At 27.3% G+C, this 18,290-nt stretch overlaps 1 non-coding gene and 1 pseudogene across 1 annotated transcript; one reads left to right on the forward strand and one right to left on the reverse strand.

The window, feature by feature from the left end:
* Window positions 1-3,839: 3,839 nt before the first annotated feature.
* TRNAA-AGC lies at window positions 3,840-3,912 on the forward strand. The gene has a single exon. It is a non-coding gene; the product is annotated as a tRNA-Ala (tRNA).
* A 5,495-nt stretch (window positions 3,913-9,407) lies between these two features.
* On the reverse strand, window positions 9,408-10,742 carry LOC120275621 (annotated as a pseudogene).
* Between the last annotated feature and the right edge of the window lie 7,548 nt (window positions 10,743-18,290).

Here is an 18,290-nt window from a genome sequence, read left to right on the forward strand (position 1 = left end):
AATATGGGTTTGGCTTTTTTTTTTTTTGGAATAAAAATTTGAAAATAAATATTTTGACAATTTTATATTTATTTAATTCACGTAAAATATTATGTGAAATTTGAGTTTAATGGATCACCGTTTTTAATTTTTGCAATGATAAGAATTTCTCCATGTTGCTATAAAAATAAGTTATAAATACATAATCAAAAGGAGAGTTTATAAACATAAACATGAGCATTAGGGAAGATGAACTTGTATATATATATTGACAAAAGTGATAAGTACCATTAAAATAACAAATAGGTACATAAATGTAGAGTTTTGCAACAAAACTGGCGCAGGATTTGGTCCAATCCGGGGCCAAATCCTACGCCAGATTTGTGGAATGCTACAATGGTGCACAACATGTAGCACCACTGTAGCAGTGCTTTTTTTTATTTTTTTTATTTTTTTCAGTTACCATTTTGATTTTTTTTTCTTTTTTTTCAGTTTTATTTTTTGTTTTTTTTTTATTTTTTCAGTTTTATTTTTCAGTTTAATTTTTTTATTTTTTCAGTTTATTATTTATTTTTTTTATCTTTTTCGGTTTTTCAGTTTTAATTTTTCGTTAGTTTATTTTTTTTATCTTTTTTTATTTATTTTTTCTTTTTTATAAAATTTATATTTTAATTTATATTTTAATTAAATTAAATAATTTATAATTTAAGTTTGTATTTTTCAATTAATAAAAAATAAAAAATTAACGAAAATAATACACGAAATATAACTTCATTAAAATTAACAAAAATTACACGAACAATAAAATAAAAACATAGAAAATAGTCATAACATAGATTATCATCGATAGCAATAAAAAAAAACCACAACACACAAAATACAACTAATGAAAGCTGAAGTAGATGGGTCTAATAATCTGGCATGTTGTCGCCACTTTCACCAATATTGCCAAAGATATCACTAAACATGTTAGATCCAGAAGGATGTGGTTGTTGAAAATGTCTGTAAATTTTTTTATTGTTGTGCTTGTATACAATGGTTAAAAGTGAAAAAATTAAAGATGATTAAATTTATTACTAGTATGAATATAAAAGTGTGAAGTGAGAAGAATATTCTTAGAATATTCTATTTTAGAGTTAAAAATAGAGATGATGGTTGGAGAAATTATTATTATAGCATCTGTATTTTTGTGTACTGAAGCGCCAAATATAGAGTTTTGGGTTGGAGATGGCCTTATGATGTCTTAACTATTGTCTAAAGATTTACCATATAATAATTGAATAGTAATATTTTTTTTAGTTAGTTGATAATATTATTACTTTTTGCTTTGCCAACCGATGAAAACAATTAAATTCTCAATTTATAAAATATAAAATAAGAGAAATCTATGAATTTCTTTGTTTATAAAACATACATATCAATATAATTTATAAAATACAAAATAAGAGAAATTTATGAATTTTTATGTTTATGAGTGTGCATTTGGATTATCATTATTAAGGAATGGGAATAGACACAATTCTTGAGGCTAACAACCATTTGGTTTACATAGGAATGGGAATCTAATCCCATGTCTTTGGAATTGAATGATGATCTACATTACCCCAAAATATAATAGGTTGATGGAGAGGAATAGAATAGATTTGACATATCCACCATCTTCTTAATTTTGTAAAAATAATAATAATAATAATAATATAGACTATTTGATATAAATATTTAATTAGAATCATTAAAATAAATAATAATAATAACAATATCTAAATTATTTTGAAATGGAGTAGTGTCAGCCTTTCTTTATTAAAAAAAAAATAATACATTAAATATTTATATATAATAGCTAATTGTACAAATTAAAATTAATAATAATTAAAGTAAATTATTTAATTAATATTCACTAATAATTTAAATAAATAAGATATGTAAGTATTTCACAAATTAAAAATGTATCGTAAATAATATTTCAATATTATTTATTTATACTAAAAGCAAAATATTAACTTTACAACATTTTATCTTTTCCTTTCTCCCACTCCCAATAAATTTTATTCCAACCAAACACAATTTTCATTTCCATTAATATTACTTTCCCATTATCATTACTATTCTTATGCATTTCATTCCCATTCTGCAATCCGAACGCACACTGAAAACATACATATTGATATTAATATGCGTGTATAATACTCTTTCTTCCACTTCCAGTTACTATGTCAATAGGATTTGAATTTCTGTTTGTTTCAACAGCAATAAAAAAAATTTATCGTATATGAGTTTTGTTAGTGTTTTACTGAAATGTTATGGATCATAATCCCACAATGGTAAATCTTTGTGCCATGTAGTGGAGAATAGGACTTCTTTCGCAAAAAACCTCACACTAAAACCCAATATACACTAAGGGCTGTTTGGTTGTCTGTAAGTGAAATTACATGTAAGTGAAATTACAGACAGTAAGTGAAAATCGTCGCATTTCATTTACATCATTCCCTGCTTTGGTTCTTTCGTAATTTAAAATCGTCGATTACTTTTAATTTGTTTGGTTTGATGTAAGTTAGAAGATATGTGACTACGTATAGAGTAGAGGGTGAGATTACCCCTCAATATACTTGTATTATTATTAATTATTTAATGCATTTAAAAATAATTTAAACTAAAAATAATTAATTTAATTTAATTTAATTTAATTTTTAAATTAACTAAATGATTTAATAAAGTATTTATTACATTTAAAAATAATAATCAGAAACTCAAATAACTAAGCCAAATAATAATAAGAAACATAAATAATGAAACACTAACTCTAAATAATTAATTTAATTCTCCACATCTACTCTTAACACTAATGTAAATTAATTAATTAATTAACTTAATAATAGTTTTTATTAAATTAAAAAAATATAAAAATTCTTTTAATTTTTTATATAAAAAAATATTGTTTTTAATTAAAAATTAAATACAAATTGGTTTATTTTTAAATAAAAATAAATAAATTTAATAAAAATATAAATAAGTATAAGTTTAATTATATTAACAATTGATTACATGTAAGTTTTTCATTTTCTTTTTAATGCATAATTTGGAAAGTGAAGAATGGTGATTTTTAAATTTCAAATGTTTTTCATGCGATTTCAACTTACAGTAAAATTTGTAGTAAATAAATACTAGAAAAGTACACAAAACGCAAAAACTCGTTATACGTGAAAACCGATTTCACAAAGAACCAAACAAACTTTTTATACGTGAAAACCAGTTACATTACAGCTACTTACAGCTAGTTGCAGGTAACCAAACAGCCCCTAAATGAGGAATACTCTATAGTATGAACCTTCAGTAAACATTGCGTGAAAAATACTACATAAGCATTACCAGATTTACAAGGGGAAGAGGGGGAGGTGGTGCTTGAGCACCCCCTTGGCCCATCATATATATAAAATATTAATAACTATAATTCATATGAAAAAAAAGGCTACTCTTTATTTATATATATATATATATATAATCATTACAGGTTGCATCGATTATTTATTGAATAATTGTTGTATATAATAATTGAATTAGATGTGAATTTGTTTAAATTTTTTTTTAATTGTGCTATTTGTTAATTTAGTGTTTAATTAGTTGAGTTAATTGTTAATTATGTAGATATATATTTTATTATTTTAAAATATTGGTTATTATAATCTCACTTTTGAATTAAAAGAATTGTTTAATATTTTTAAATTTTTTAAATTTAAATTTAGCACCGCATTAATGTTATTTCTATATAATAAAGTAGTATGTGTGTAAGTAAAGTTTTGTTGTAGATAAAGTTAATTATATATATATATATATTTTTGTTTTTTGCAACTACTATCATAGTTGGGGATGTAGCTCAGATGGTAGAGCGCTCGCTTAGCATGCGAGAGGTACGGGGATCGATACCCCGCATCTCCAACCCTATTAATTTTATTTTATTATTATTTTTTTTTTCTACAATTGACGGGAAAAAAATTTTATTTTAAAATTTCATAAGACACATGAGTGATCTGTGCTGGTATGCCAAGTTTGCCCATTTCTCTTTAAACACAAATTGGTCCGAATAACTCAATATATTATTTGAGATGCTGTGTCTACTTAATAACAATTTCCAATGGTCTTTCAAATGATGCTGATTGTGGACCCCCAACACATTTTATAATTTTAATTAGTATGTTATATATCTTATTAACCTTAGCATCTATTTTAAAAAACGGTTTCAATAATTATTGTCTTGTTAATTCAAATTTCCAACCACGTTCCACAAGCATCTCGCTTTGACAACACCTATAACTGTTACCCTGTCGATGGTTTCCCGATCTCGTCAGCATTAAGGAAGAGAGGAGTTTCTTCGTTCGCATCATTGGATTTTTTCTCCACGAATTGCTTCCTAAGAGAGAGAAATGACATGTGTGTATGGCCTGCGATTTTGTGAATAATTTTGTGATTAGATCTCTTATGTTTATGGTGATATGGGTTATAGTCCAATAGATAAAATTTAATTTTTCTTGATCCATGCCTTGTATGGTGTCTCTGTTTGTGCATTCTTAAGTACGCAAATTTATGTTAATTTAAATTGCATGCTTTGGTTGAAAGAGTTTGATGTTGAGAGCTTGTTGTTTTGCAATCTTTATCTCGTGGCAAGGAATCATTCCGTACTATGTTGAATTAGGTTACAATTAAATTATCTAATCTAATTGTGACCGCTCTTCCTTGTCCATCCTTAATTGATCCTAAATTTGATATTGCAAACTGATAGTGCAGTCTTAGGTGTCGAAAAAGTAAAAGGACGTGGTTTAACAATATCTTAGTTATTGATTATATGTCATTTTCTCACTTATATTGGCGTTGCATCACTTGTGGACTTTCCAAGAATTCCTTTGTTAGGCTTTGAAAATCTTTTGCTTATCTTGTCATGTCCATTTAATTTTAGGCTCATCCTTTCTGTCTACTGAGCTACTTTTTCTTATTGAAGTTATGGTTTTTGTTTGTATTCTTGCATTTTTCATGTAAATGCTTGTCAGATTCAATAACTTTGTTTCAAGCATCACACATAATTGATGCATATTTATTAAAATCATATACTTTTGTTATTCTTGTCAAATGTGGTTATTATGATCATGGAATAGCATAGATTAAAAAGTTCAGTTTAATTAGCAGTTAGTTTCAATTGAATGCCTTTGTGCCATGTCAATAGGCTGGATAGCATTAATTAGTTTTGGATTATTATACCAAGGAATTACAGTTAATTTCTTTTGTTATTGCTCTAATGCATTACAGTATGCCTGGCCTATTCATGCCAAAGTTCCTTAGTTTAACTTTGTTATAATTGTGTACAACAGTTAGTATATAGTAGGTAGTCGTTTAGTGAGCGAGATTAATTTGGTTTAATTTCTAGGCTTGTGTGGATCATTCTTATTAATACCTTTGGAATGTGCTCTCAAATATAGAGCATTCCATCAAAACCTAATTTCGGAATGAATTTAGAGGTTTTAGGCGTTAGACAAGTAAGTAAACCATATATAAACATGTATATATTATAAAATTCTGGTTAGCGGTAATGATTTACATAATTATTTAATTATTTTGGGTTTTACTATTTAAAACCATTTGTGATATAATATTTAAATGTTTTGGGTTTTAAATAATATGCCTATCATTCATTTCAGAACTTATAAATTTTATCTATTTAATAATTTAATTAATCATTTGATTTTGCTACTTTACTTAATTTTAGATTATATATTTAGTTTGGCAGCCACTGTACTTATGTATATTATATTATTAATTTGTTTTTACTTATGAACTTCTAGAAGTAGTTGTTACTTAAGTATTGAATGGTTTGCATAAATCATGATTTATAATCTTAATTATGCATTTAGTTATTGATTACTTATATTTTAATTATTGTTGTCACATGCTTGATTAAATTTTAATTATTCTTGTCACATATTACCATTATCTTATTTTGAAATAATTGGAATTATATTCATTAGAAAAACGGGATCACCGAATTTTACTATTTCTGCATTGATAATGATTTTGGACCTTACATATTTTGATATAGTAACTTGTACTCCCCAAAATAAGTTGCAATAACCTTGTCATTGGGGGTTAAATACTGACCATTGCGACATGAACCTCTGACTTTGATAAAAAACTATAGTTTTGCACCATTGCATTAGTGGAGAATAATGCCCTCTGATAATTTGGCTCGGGTTACTGAGGATAAATAAATGAACTCTGAAAATCTGACTCAGGTCACCAAGTTAAAATATATGAATTCCGTTGTTTTGTTTTTGGCATTAGTTATTTGGAGGACATATATACTCGTCATTTAAAAAATTATGTTTGTTTGAAATACTCTAAATTTTAGGTTTTATTTCTGATATTTATTGTACAACATCACACTTAAGTATGTTTTTGAAATTATTGAGTTTTTGTGATCCATATATTTTTGTTGTTTTTAGTGGTTGCTTATTGGGCTATCAAGCTTATAAATAGTTGTTTTATTCTTTTCAAATCATGAGTAAGTGTGCGGTGGATAGCTTAGCAGGGATCATCGAGCAAACACCAGTTGGTTATCATATAAATAGTTCTTCTATTGTGAACCTGGAACTTGTAATTTGTTTAAAGCTTTGAATCTTGCACTTTTAGTTTCCTTGGTCCATGACAGATGTTGAGGCCTTGTGTGGCAACTTGGTCTCTGCCTTGTGGGTATGCGGTCGTTTGTCGACACATCGAGTCCGGTGAACCGGATTCAGGGCGTGACAAATCTAATATCAAGTTGTTATTTATTTTATTATTAATATTATTTTTTTATAAAATTTAAATTTAAACCATATAAATTTTTAGATTTTAAAAACTATAAAACATTATAAAATTTTGAAATTTTGGACCCAAATATTATAAAATCCTATAATCAAAATTCTAATAAACTAAACTCTTAATATTAAATTATTAAACTCTATTGTTTACAATTTATTGTTTAAATGATGTATATAAATTAAGTTTTTTTATTAAAAAAAAGTAGGAGAGAAAAAGAACGATATGAATACTGATGTAGGTGCTAATTTTGCATCCATGTCATTCGGGAGCTATCAGAAAACTTGTTGTGTAAAAATATCATTACTCATATATTTAAAATGAAATAGATATATTTCAGGTTTTAGATTCATCAGATTTTATTTTATTTTATTTTATTTTATTTTTGTGACAATGTGCACAACCCACCACACATACACCCTATACACCTCATTTATACATTAGGAGTCAACCCTCAACCTCTAGTTTAGGACTTAAATGTTTTAATTACTCGGCGGATAATTTTTTACTAAGTCGCTAAACTTTGGCTAATTTTCACTTTGATCACCGAACTTCAATTTACATCAATTTGGTCACTCAACTTTAATTTGATTTCACCGAGCAATAAATCAAAGATTTTAACCCCAATTGATTACATGATTGTTTGAAAATTCGAGTCAGTCCTCCCCATGACACATTATTAAGTCTATTGGAGGTGTACATGTTATTAAAAAAGAACCGTATTACTTATATGGGAGCCGAAATCTCTTGATTTATTACCCAGTGAAATCAAATTAAAGTAGAATGACTAAATTGATATAAATTGAAGTTCGATGATCAAAGTAAAAAATGAGCCAAAGTTTAGTGACCTATTAAAAATTTACCCATTACTTGGCTATTGTAGTAGTTAATATTTAGAAACCCAAAGTTATAAATGTTTGCTTGTTTTTTATAATATATAATAATTTATCAATTTTATATAAGTATAAAATAAAAAATGAAATTTAAGGGTCACCAATATAAAGAAATATTTTTAATATTTATTCAAAAGTCACTTTCACATAATGAGGCATTAAAATTTTTTAAACAACTATTTATACTATTGTGGGAGACCCGTGCTGATGCTACGGGGTTATATATAAAGTCATTTTTTCCTTTTATAAATTTATCTGTTATTTATATATTCACATTTTTCGTTTTTGTTTTGAAAAAAAAAACTCTAAATGTAATAAATATTTTATTTGTTGATATTTGTTGTTTATTGGAAGTGTTGTAGTAAGTTTTTGGGGAAAAAAATCTACTTCGTAAGCATTTATGCATACATTAAACATAGGAAAAAGTTGTTCAAATTCCTCATTGTCCACTCTGGATTCAAAAGAATGAATCGAAGGTGGCCTGGAGAGCCAAGGAGCAGATTTTGGAGATCCGCCAACTAATCAGGCATTGTTTCAATGTCAGTTTGCAATGCATTCCACGGGAGCTGAACGTTGTTGCTGATAAAATTGCAAAGTTTGCGATAAGAAACCCGGATGTCATCCTCTTTCATAGGGACCTTAAGGTGCCAAACTGGCCGGTGGAGGCTGCCTATGAGAGTGACTTGAAGTGCTAGAGCTTTTGCCTTTTTGTTTTTTGTTTTCTTATGAGCTTTGCTAGTTGGCATAGCTCTCCTCATTCAAAAAAAAAAAAAAATCTCCTTGTCCACTCAAAATAGTAAAATAAAAGGGTACAAAATGGAATAGCTTCACTTCATTCATGGTTGGCATTATGGATGTCCATCAGAAATAGTTGTGTTCAACATCATTATCCATGGAAACATGAAGGTTGGGGTCGATCAGAGTTATTAATGATGTGTTTTTGAGAGATAAATTGGATTTGAGAGTTTTTTCGGCATTATTCTTTGATAAGTCAACCAGTAAAAGAATAATGTATTTGTTAATATTTTTTTATTTTTTTTAATTAAGTCATGTGAAGTTGTTATTTGATAATCATTTATAATATCGAACATGTGCTTTATCAAACTCTTTCAGCTAAAAAAAATAAACTCTATATAATTTTTTTTTTAAAAAATAGCAATACATATGGATAAAAGCAACCTTAACACCCTTCGTTCTCTTGCTTTTACACTCTCTCTTTCTTTTTGTATTTTTTCCCTAAACAATTTCTATATATATTATCTTTAAAAGGAGGAAAAATATATTAAAGTAAATAATAAACAAATACCAATATATATATATATATGGGGAAAACCAATCATAACTGCCTTCTTACTGTCTGTATATCTTATATAATTGTAAAACTGTATAGCATGTATATGTTTGGAGTACTATTGGTATTGTTTTGGAAAAATTAAATGTTTAAAATTATATATATATATATATATATATATATAGAAATGTTCAATACAGAAATAATTATTATATATAATATATAATACTATATATTGTAATATATGGAATGTTGGAGCTTTTCAAATTATTAATTATTATTTGATATATTGTGTTGTTTCAAATACATGCATATGTGTGTTTCTTCTAAAATATGTATTATTTGTTATTATATATGGTAATATATATTAAGGAAAAAAACACAAACGATATCTTAAGTAGAAATTACACTTCTTTGGGAGTGTTTGAGTTGCTCAGAGTTTCAATTAGTTTTGATGACACTTCTTCATAACATAGGTAGTAGTCCTGTTATTCTAGTAGAATTTTTAACACATTAGCAACAATTATCAAGAAACTAATAATTAGTAAAAAAAATTTCAAAAAAATTGTAAACATTACCTCGAGTTTCTCAATTAGCTCCTTTGCATTTGAATCAAAGACAAAGATATGTTGTGCATTTTATTTTATGAAACCTTCCCCTACAGCTTGCTCAATGAAGGACAGTAATGAGTTGTAGTATCCATCAATGTTCAGCAATCCGATCTGAAACAAAGAATAATTTATTCATTTTTTTTTTTTGTAATTTTCATTGTGTAATGTATAATTTGAATCAAAATACAGGCTTGCCATGTATCCATAATTGTGCCCAGCTAAGTACTTCAAAAAATTCCTCAAGAGTCCCATAACCTCCTGCATAATAATTAAACTCAACATAGATGTTTTTTTTTTTTACTTTTAGTTATTTATTTAAAAAAAACCATAATAGTTATCCAAGAGTAATAACAAAATGAAGCATTGCATAGTGAACAACTTTTTTTTTCATTTTTTGTGATCCAAATTAGGGAAAAAGGTTGATTTATGTTCAATATTGATTGGTAGGTAGTACAGGCTATACACTAACTAGGCATAGCAATAAAGGCATCAGTATGTAGGCTCATCTCTGCTTTCCTCTTGTGCATATTTTCAACTGGTTTTATTTCTCCTATAATGACACCAATGATCTGCTATAAAAAACAACATATAAAAAAAACACATAATGTATTGATTGTAGTTTTTTTTTTTTTGTTTAAAATTATTCCATACCTCTTTATCCATTAAAGCTTTGGGAATAACTCTGAGTAGATGGATAAAAGAATTGGTTAATATGTTTAGAAGTTTTTTATTAACTAAATGGACTATGATTTTTTTTTTTTAATACAATGAATGTAAACCATACCCAAGCACATGCCTTCCACCATCCAAGACAGTTTGCGATATCAAGCCGATTAATCCGATATTACCTCCTCCATATACCAAATCAATGTTTCTCATTATCTGAAGGGCAAATATTCGTCAATTTATTTTTAATATTTTTATTTACAAATTTATTTTTCAAAACAATAACAGAGGAGAAAGACAGCAAGGAAGAGAGATTGATGCAAAGAAAAACTTAAATAAAGTAAAAGAAGAAGGCAAACCAGTTCTTTGTTAAGATTAATGGCATCATCTTGGTATTTCTTTTTCTTTCCTAGGCTACTACCACAAAAAAATACAAATTGTCTTGAATTTTGATGTAGTCATTCTCTTTGTTTTTTTTCACTTTAATTACACTGCAAATTGTAGTAACTATATATCATACATTAAGTGCGAGAAATGAACAAGATAATAAGGAAGAATAGGTTAAAATTGGACGAATGATATGCATTTTTTTTCCCTAACAAAACAGATGCTTGAACGCTTTGAAGAACATGGAAAATATATCTTAACAAAGATTGATGCTATTGTATACCATGTTAGATCTAGCAAAGTGATGTTGGAGTGTTGTTTGGGAATATTACTCTAGCTTTTATTGAGGGTGGTTGGGATAGCCATTACTACCTCACAAATGTATATATATATATAGAGATAGCTGGTTTATCTTGTTCTTCTTTGGTTATTGTTATGTTTTTAAAATGAATTATATATATATATATATTTTAATTTTGTCAGAGATAGTGATCATGTCTTGTTAGATTTTCTTAAAAGAAGAGTAGATTTGCTTTATATTTTTTTACACTTTTTTATTAATAAATAAATCAATATGTTGTTAATTTTTTGTCTACTTCTTTACTTTTGGAAAGCATGATGATTGATCTACCATAAATAATTTTACTAATTTGCAAGTTTTAAATATATAATTATTAATAAATATTTAAATATGACAAATTGATGTTGCATCATAGTTTGTCTATAAAATGACTTCAAAGCACTACAATACAACATTGTGAGGTTATTTTGAAATTATGAATACAATTGGATGTCATGCAGTGTATAATTAAATTTAGCCACAACATTTCCTCACAGTTTTTCCACTTTCGCAAGGGTTTTACACATCTCCAGAGAACAATAATTCCAATACATAGTGCAAAAATGAAACACACTCATCTGTTTTCTTAAAAAAGATATTCCTTAGACGCTTGTATTTTTTTTAGATGTCATAAAGGGGTTGAGGGTTGATTGTGATCCATGGTACCAATGAAAATTAAAATTTATATAATAAGAACATATTTCACCAAAATAAAAATAAAATAATAATAATAATTTTATTATAAAGCAATCCATGAAGGGATCATACTTAATCTAAAATATTAGATATTGTGATCTTGACCCTTCCCAAATAAATAAATAATAGAAACTTCAAGTCTGAGATATTGATACTCTAGATGCTTTCAAAGATAATCTCCATAATTAATTTATTATTAAGAAAGAGTTCTAAAAATGAATGCAAAAAATAGTTATATATATATATATATATATATATATATATATATATATATATATATATATATATATATATATATATATATTAAATTGTGTTTGTTTTTCCTGGTTGAATTATTGTTGGTAGTCATCAATTTAGTATTTTGTAAGGTTTTTTTTAAAAAAATGTGAATTGAGATCAATTGAAGAATGGAAGTTGTGAAAAATGTTAGATGTGTAGATGTATGTAAATTAGTCAAAGAATTATCAGATATGATTTGATTTGTATAGTTTACAAATATTATCTCTATTTGATATGATTTGATAGACCTGTTAGCGTTTTTTCAATAATTTTTCACAATTATTTTAAAAATATGGCTATAGTTTTGTTTTTTATTTTTTATTTTAAAACCAAATCATATTTGAAAAGTGTATTTTTCAAATAAATAACCAATAAGTTGTATAACTTTACATTAAAGTTTTATGTAAGGAAGGAAAATATAATTAAAAAAAATTCAGTAATTTTATATTGTTACGTCATATGAGAGTTCTATATATATATATATATATATAATTTTTTTTTAAAAATTAATTGTTTATATATGATCAATGAGGTATATAGAGCTTTATCAAGCTTATGCATAAATGGAGCTGCTACAATGAAAAATGGTGGCCCTATATTCATCATATTTAAGAGCACTATAATCAAAGGAAATTAAATCAATTTTCTCATATAAGTAAAAATTTTAAAACCACAAAAAAACCTTACCATTGGCGTGTATTTAGTAGTCATAACATTTTCAAAAAGCCTGATATTCGTTTTAATTTCCAACTTTTATTTTAGAAATAATTGCTAAAGCAATTTATTCATATTTTGAGAAGAAAAATATCTACAAAGGGAGAATGCTCAAATATATATTTTCATAGTTATATATATATATATATATATATATATATATATATATATATATATATATTTGGTTATTACTCAAATAAATAAAGGATGTAAATAAAATTGAAAAAATGAGGGCTTGGTTGCAAAAACATGGTAATAATTACAAAGAAGAAGGAAACCGTTAGTGTACGGTAACGGCAGGGGAGGCATCATTCAGTGAAGGTTTCTTCCATTCTCATGGCTCTTTTAAGGGGCCACGCATTGCGCTTTGTTTTCCCTTCCCTTCTTTCTTCTTCTTCTTCTTTACTTTCTCTTTCTCTTGTTGCTTTTTGTTCACGTTATTTCTTTCTCTCTCTCTAGGAATCCAGAGAAAGGAACAATGCTGATGGAGTCTGTCTTTCAAACTAAGCAGATTTGTCAGTTGGAGAATAATAAATGGCAAAACTTGGTTCCGATCCCAAAAAATGAAGACCAATACCTATGTGACACTTGGTCTAGTGATAAGAATAGTTTTAATGTTAATTGTGTTTCTCTTTGAGTTTCAATGGTCCAAATCTCATTTGGAGAGGGGTTAATTGTGTTTCAATGTTCCAAATTTCATTTGAAGAGGGTTTGAGGGGTATTGAGTAATTTCATATGGTTCGTTAAACCAATCGTGAAGGTCCAAGTGTCAGCTGGAGAGGCTATGAGGAACTATTCACTAAGATTAACATATATTAAAACTGAATATAAAAATAAAATTAAACTATTTTCTAATTCTTTTACGGTTTTGAAAGAAAAATATTATTGATAATTATGTTATATTTTAATTTTTTTAAAAACACCATTGTTTCAAGTTTGAATAAAACATTTAATAATAATATTTTAACCAATCCTATAATAGAACATGGAGTTTGTATTTTACTTTACTTTGTTCCAACTTAAAAATTGGAGAGTAATATCTCATAGCTTATCAAAAAAATATATAAATCATTTTAAAACCATAACTCATTTTTTTGTAAAATAAACATCTTATATGCTTTATGGGTTAAAATAAATATTTTATATATACTTTATTACGATGGATATAACACAATTATTTGTATAGTTTACTGGTTAAGTTAAACATTTTTATATATTATAATTTTTTTATTACTATTTTTAATTAATATTTTCATCCACTTCATGTATTTTAACATGCACTTTAATAAATGTGTGTTCCTCCATAGAGATAGAACAATAGTGCTGGAAGGGGTGATGCCACTCTCTTGGCATGCAACCATTTCCTCCATCTCCCGCCTTGCTTCTTGATTATGTTCCTCCTTTCTCAAATTCAGAACCACAGTTGTGTTATTTTATTCAATTTTTGTTTGTTTATAGTCCTCAATTCCATTTTTCATTCAAATTTCATTTTATTTTCATCTTCATCTTAGAATGGGAAAGAAACATTGCATTATTTTTACTTGAAAGCATCCCTCAAAACATAGTTGAAGAAATCATTACATCTGTAGCTTTAATCTCTTCTAAATCTCTTTGGGATCTCAAAATTTTTGCATGAGTTTTTTTGTATAAAAATAAATGGCATGAAATTCTGACATGAGAATGTTGAATATGGTTACTAATGGAAAATCTGATAATGTCTCAAAACAAACAAAAAAATAAAAAAAATCAAGTAATGTCATCATAAATAATACCGACATTATGCAACAAAATTCTTTAGGGATATAGCATGAAGTACATAAGGTAAATAGACCAAAAAAGAGAAATTGAAGTGTGAGAACCACTTATGTGGGAGAAAAACTATAGGTAAAATTTATAATAAATGGTTAGTGAAGATGCATTACAAAGAGAGTTTTACAATAAAGTTTGTAAATAGAAATATAAATTTAATTTGTTCTCATAACTCATGAAATTGTTGTAAATATATATAATATAATACCGTAAAAAAGGACTTTCCTATCACCTCTTTGTGTTTAGACATAATCAACAAATTTTTTTACTCATTCACACTAATATATATTTATATATATATATATATATAAAGTTTAAATGAAAAAAAAAAATTAAATCTCATATCACTGTCTTTTATCATCATATGAGTACAAAAAGTTTGGTTTCATGCACATCCGAAGTAATGTTTTTCATAATGAGACTTTTTCTAACTTTTGTCATCGATGTTTATCTAGCATTATGTTCCCTTCATTCACATGGAAGGAATTTTCATTTCAATTTAGGAAATTGTTTCCAAACATTTTATTTCTCTTTAACTTTTTTTATCAGTGTTAATGTTAATCTAACACTATGTTATCATGATTGTTAAGGTTAAATATAATTTACTGAATCTTGTGAAAGTTATTATTTTGCAATAATCATTTATGGTTTGATTTTTTTAATAATGGAATCCGATAATATCATTTACTTAGCAATAGTCAAATGTTGTGATGTTAAAGATAGACTAGATGTATGCATGTTGTTATTCATTAAATATGCATGTAGCATGGTTAAGAATAGCATATTGATGCACTTATATACTCTTTGTTATCTTCACTATCCTCATTATATTAGCTGGACACATACAATCCATGTATGTGAAAGAAAGTTAATAATCATGTCTATAAAACGATGAATTGTTTCAATTTTGTCTTGTTTCCATGGTTATTTATATATATATATATATATATATATATATATATATATATATAAATCTTTTTTGAGAAAAAAAAAATCAACCTAAACTGAAGAGTCAAACACTCAACTAATAAAAACTTGCAAATAGCTTTGAACATAAAATTAAATATAAAGTTACATTAATTTTTTAAAACATTTATGAAATAAACACTATTGAATTTAATTTTTGCCCCTTGTAGTCATTTTTTTCTTAAAGTTCAATCTCTTTTCTATTTTAAAATATTTTATTGCCACTTTTTTTAACTTTTGAGTTTTTGACCCAACACACCCACTTATTTCAAAATGCACTTATTCTATGGTTGTTTGAGAGCCTTATTATTATTATTATTATTATTATTATTATTATTATTATTATTATTATTATTATTTGTTCTACATATACAACACTTTCACAATTAGGATGGCAATAATTTGTTCAGGTTCGCCAGATGTGATACACATCCATACCCCAACGGTCTACATAATGGAATGATACAGGGACTCAGGCCTGCATGCCCTAATATAGGCTAGGTCTGAACATAGTTTGATTGCCAAGATTTAAATCTAGGCCAAGTTTGGCAAAAGAAATTTGGGCCGCAATTTAAGCCCAATTGCTTAAACCCAATCTTCAAAAAAATTCAAACTTTAGGGTTTTTTATTAAGACTTGGACTCTTGTATGTTGTAATTTAGATTTTGAATTGTTTATGTATTTTTATTTTTAAAATTTATTTTTTGCATATAGATTAAAATTATTTTTGTATAGTTTGATATTTGAATAAAGTTAAATGCAGTATATAGGATTCAAACAAAATTCGAATATTTGGACAACTTGGTTTTTAAAAAAAAATTGGGTTCTAGACAAGCTAGGTTTGTCTGATTTTAAAACCAGGCCAGATCCAGACAATAAATTTACCTATTTATAATAGTAGTTATTCATACTCCGTTTTGTCCAAACTAGAATTTTTGCCGCCCCTATTCACAATGCACAATCTTGCTTTATATCAAGGCCACTGCTAGACATAGGTGATTAAGGTCTATGCTGAGGACCCCAAGATTTCTTAGAGCCTCATAATTTTTTTTTCAAAAAATTATATTTAAAGTTTATATTCGTTAGTATTTTATCCATGAAACTATATTGTTAACATAGTGTTTGGATTAAAAAAAAATAGAAGGAAAAGCAGAGTAAAGGAAAGGGAGGGAAAGAAAGAGATAGCAAGGGAAAGGAAAGGAACAGAATGGTCAAGCTCTTGTTTGGATAGTCAATTTTATGGAGGGAAAGGAAAGAATGGTTGTTTGATAAATCTTACTTGGTTAAGGAGGGGGAAGGAAAGGAAAGGGTTTAGAATAATATGATTTACCAATTATGCCTTTACCAAAAAAAATAAAAAACACAAGATCAAATCAATGTAATATATGTGGAATTAACAACAATGATCCAATAAAGATTCGAAAATAAGTTGCAAGAATCTTACTTTTAGACAAGATTATTAGTGCCGGGTGAACCCTTGCTTACAAAAAAATTAGATTGGAAAAAGTGAAAAAAAATACTTTATAAAGTGTTATGTAATTAATTAAAAAAATAGTGGGTATTAAGTTTTTTAAAAAATTATAAAATTTCTAGGAGGTTATCCCTCCCTGCTTATCCCAAATCGGGGGGGTCAAGAAAACTGAAATTTCGGAGGGTCAGAGTTAACCCTTAATTTTCCTTTATTAAATTAAACAAGTTTATTCAAACAAGGGAAAGGCTAACTCTAATCCTCCGAAACCTTCCATTTTCTTTACTTTCATTTCTTGGCCCTCAAATCCAAACATATCATAAGAATATTGACATTTTTTTTCTAAAATATATATTAAATTGAATAAATTTTACATGTAATTACATATAAGTCCCTCTATAGTTTGCACATGCCCTAAAAACCCCTTGAAGTTTGGTTATCCCTCAGAAGTCCCTCTTTTTCAATAAAATCTCCATCAAGTCCAAATGCCAGTAATAGAGGTTACTGTACAGTTAAGTGGGCATGGAAATGACCTATTTGCCCTTTGTTCATCTTCATCCTCCGTCTCTCTCTCCTCCTCCTCCCACCTCTCTCCATTAATGTCGAAACCATTTGCTAGTATTTGATTGTCTGAGTGGGATTTGTGTGGATGAGAACTTATTTGTTCGCTCAAGTTTTGATGCTTGTGAGGAAGGAGAGGAAGCATGTGAATGCTGTTAATGAGGTGAGTCTGGATTTCAATGCTTTGATTTGGTTATTTTTTTATAATATTAATTTTGAAAACTTGCTGGTATTTGACTATCTGAGTGAATCGAATTTTGTGTATGTTTCTCTTAGTTTTGTTTGCACATGCTTGTGTATGTGTGGCCTCCTGAGTGGCCAAAGATAATATCTTGAGATATTTGACATTATGCAGAATCACAATAGATCCAAGTGTCTAGTTCATTTAGATGCTAGGTTCTTATGGCATGCTGATGCTGGGGTAGTGTAATCAAATATTTTTCATCGACGACTTTCTTCTAGAGACGTTGCCAACTGGAGTTCTCTTCGCACTCTCGGCTTTTGACCGAAGTTCCCACAAACTCATGTGCCTTCTTGCAAGCCAAAAACCAAGCGAAAAGGTAAGGAGAAGTTGCCTGAGTTTCTGTAGATTGTTATTGTGTACTTTTCGTGTGTAATTTTTTGGATTTCCTGTATAGAATCCAATTTTCGGTGGTTTTACAATGATAATGGGTTTCAAGCTTTCAGTGTAATATACATTTTTTCCTGTGCAAAATATCCACTTTTTGTGTATTATCTGAAGTTCACATATTTCGCCCACAACAACTTCCCATGCGGTGAGGACCATGAAT

The sequence above is a fragment of the Dioscorea cayenensis genome, chromosome 14, assembly GCF_009730915.1.
Source record: "Dioscorea cayenensis subsp. rotundata cultivar TDr96_F1 chromosome 14, TDr96_F1_v2_PseudoChromosome.rev07_lg8_w22 25.fasta, whole genome shotgun sequence".
NCBI classification, from domain to species: domain Eukaryota; kingdom Viridiplantae; phylum Streptophyta; class Magnoliopsida; order Dioscoreales; family Dioscoreaceae; genus Dioscorea; species Dioscorea cayenensis.